This window comes from Nannochloropsis gaditana, assembly GCF_000240725.1.
Source record: "Nannochloropsis gaditana CCMP526 unplaced genomic scaffold scaffold298, whole genome shotgun sequence".
In the NCBI taxonomy this organism is placed as follows: domain Eukaryota; class Eustigmatophyceae; order Eustigmatales; family Monodopsidaceae; genus Microchloropsis; species Microchloropsis gaditana.
In genome coordinates this window covers 11,199-14,679 of record NW_005803655.1, presented here as the reverse complement: position 1 = coordinate 14,679, position 3,481 = coordinate 11,199, and positions in this window count along the sequence as shown.

The window sequence follows — 3,481 nt, the reverse complement described above, 5'->3', positions numbered from 1 at the left end:
GGGAGGGAAGAAGGGTGGGTGAGGGGCTTACTCGGGGGATTGATGGACTACTGATTGTGTGGGAAGAGGGAAGAAGGGAGGGAAGGAGGGAGGGAGGGAAGGAGGGAGGGGGAGAGAGGGAGCTTACCGTCATAGACACTGCTGTTCATCTGATCGTCCATTCCCAGCTGTACGTGAAGGATGCGAAAACGAGACCCTGCTGAGTGCCCTCGACCTTCCCCTCCTCTTTTTCCTCCTCCTCCTTCCTCCCTTCCGTCTTACCTCCTTCTCAGAGCGCAGGTCGATCAAGGTTTTGAATTTGGCCGTTTCTCGAATGAATTTGATCTGCGGGGGGACAGACGGAGGACGGAAAGAAATGGAGGAGAAAGGGAGGGAGGGAAAGCATACGATATAAAAAGGTTACGGCGCCTGACTCATTGTTGCATCGCACGGATACATGATAGGCTCACATGGCTCCTGTCACGTGGTATCGGGCCCTTTCTTCCCTCCCTCCCTCCCGCCCTCCTCCTTTCCCTCCTACTACGCACGTCTTCCTCCGAAGCCTTGCTCAGGTATCCTGTGCGATAAATGCGTCCCGCTTTAATCCCGGACCCACGCACGGAGGATAGGTCACGGATGTTTTTCACTCGTTCCAGTTTGATCCCCCCTGTCACCATGCCGACGGCAGCAGCGGCGGCGGCGGCGGCAGCGGCATCGGATGGTGGAGTGGAGGAAGGGGAGGGAGGGGAGGACGATGGAGACGAGGAGGAGGTAGAGGAGGAGGACGAGGAAGAAGAGGAGTCGCTGCGCGTCCGACAAAGGGAAGAGAGGCAGATGTGAGTCAAGGACACGAACCAACGGTGTCAGCGGTGAGGCCCCCCCACACCCTAATCCTACCTCATCCCTCCAAGGGAGGCAGCAGACGAAGCAATGTTCAGAGCACGGTGGCGGGCACCTGAGGGCGAGCAAGGTATTCTTGCGCGATCTTCAAAGGCAGGAAGGTTAGAGGAAGGAGAGGAGGAGGCGGAGGACGAAGCCCAGGCGCAGGTGGGGGGCAAAGGTATGAATCCATCCACCACCGCAGCGATTAAAAAGGGGAAGAGAAGAACAGCCACACGCACACTGGCCTTCATGTTTTTCCGCACGTTCCTGGGAATTGGGGAGGTGGACGAGGCTGGAAGTCGACCAGGGGGAAGGCGATGGGATGGATCGAGCTGGGAAAGATCTTTCGAGGGGAAGAATTTGGGATGGTAAAAACACACGTCTCTTCCTGCCACAAGCGGTGGCGTCTGGAGGACACCTGAGAAAATGTCAGGAAATAATCATGCGTGAGTGCTACTGTAAGGCCATAAGGTGAGATTAGCGGGTTAGGAAATGCATCGTAGGAGCAGGCGAAAACGATCGTCACGCCGGAGGGGGGTGGCGAGAAGCCCGAAAAAAATCTGCACGGGAGCCCACAACTCCCGAACGCATCGACCTGACCGTCCGACGCATGCCAGGACCACCACTTCCTCTTAAACATGGGCATATGCCTACGGACGCGGTCATGGTCCTGTCCAACGAAGGCGAGGTCGCTCTACAGGCTTTGGGTTGCATTCCTCTATATCGCTCTTATTATGAGGAGATAGACCCTGATGGTCGCATGTCTGAATTCCTGCCACTGTCTCCACGCGAGCCTTTCCTGCCCCCTGGTGCGTGTCTTCCGCCCACTATCTCGTGGCATGGACGGTTGTACGCGTAATTGAGGGGCGTGGGGGTAGTTCTGGATGTCTTTTAAAATAGACGGCTGGGCTTGTGCATCTCACGAACCAGCCTGAGAGCAAGCAACTGAATCCTCCTTGATTACACCCGGTATGTAGCCGGGACGGCGTTTGTGTCCACGGTTGCTCACTTCCACGTGCATTCACACACATTCTTTTGTGTGTAGGGACCGTCATGTCTGCCGCCGCAACGACATACTGGCGCATTGCCGGCCTTACTTACTTGCAGGTAAGCTGCCCCCCCTCCCGTCCTTTTCCTCCCTCCTTCCTCTCCTCCTCCCACTTCATCCCGTGAGATGATTCATGTCTTTTCGTTCACGCCATACATACCATCGTCACAGTACACGAGCAAGGCTGCCGGTGTGCTGCGTGCCGCTTTGAAGGTGCGAAGCCGACGGAGAGGGAGGAAGGAATAAAAAAGTGGGAGGACGTGAAAAATGCGTATGAGCTTGTGCGATCGACATCTGTCCTTTTCCCTGTGTGTATGTGTTTTGAAGAAGCATTCTCATGGAAGGAAATGAACGGAGAGGCCAAGGTAGTCAGAGGTCCTCGTAGCGTACAGAGAAAGGTATCTGAGCCCTTCCTTTTGCCCCTTCCTCTTCCCACTTCTCATCAGGAACCACTTCGAACAAAAACCATGGCGAAGGAGAAGATCTTCTTTAAAAGGCTGGAATGGTCCCCCAAAATGATTGGGCAGCCCGTCGGTCCTTTGAAAGGTGAGGAAGGAAAGAGAGGAGGCAGGCGGGCGGACGAGCGGCACGGGCGGGTGCACGGATGGCTGATGTGTGGACGAGTTTCATCCATGCCTTCTCATCTTCTTTCATTTATTTTAATGCTCACCACCCTCAGTCGAGGTAACATCGCTCAAGTAAAATCGTGATCGAGTGCTTCGGCTCCCGAGGTGGGGAGGGAAGATGGGTGGGAGAGGGGGGGGGGCAGGAGGCGCAGGGGGAGCACGCGATGTGGACGCTACGGGTTCGATTTGTGAGGGAGGGAGGGGTGCAAGGGAGGGTCAGAGGCCCCCTGTCTGGTTGGAAAGGGAGGCAAGGGCCAAGGAGAGGCGACAGGCGGGGGTTGAGGGGGGTGTTCGTCATGGAGAAAGGAAGGAGTCTGACGCATCGGTGATTCTTGCGTTTTTTTTGGTTTTTCTTTCGGGGGGCGGGTTCTTTCTTCTGGAGAGGGACACCCCCCCCTGCTTTCACGACACGCGCTGCCAGGAATAGTGAGGCAGCACGCGGGTATCCGGGAAGTGCCCCCTCACGGCCATGTCGTCGCTTTCTCCCTCCTGCTTACCGCATCAAAGCACGAGCCAGTCTTTCCCCCGGCCCATTGCATCGCTTGCAAATTTTGAAAAATTGTCCTCACCCGAGATTCGGAGCGCTTTCCCAACTCGCCCCACCTCGATTATTTTCGCTCCTGCCTTCCCCTTTCCGGCATGTCTGACAGCCTTCCGTCTCGCCAATCCTCACTGACAGCTCTGAGCGTCATATCCATCTAAGACAACCTTCCCCTTTCTCCCCTCCACCCATCCCAACAACGCAACAAAGCATCACGTTCCGAACGTCAAATGCCTCCTAGCACTAAGAAACGTGCTGTCCAATATATTTCTTCTCCACTGGCGCCGGCAGCCGCTATCGCCAAGTGGGACGACCAGCGCACGCAAACTCACTCACGGATGTCAAATCTGTGCCCTCCTGCCTCAATATCATCGCTGAACCACCTTTTTTTGGTCATCCCTCCGC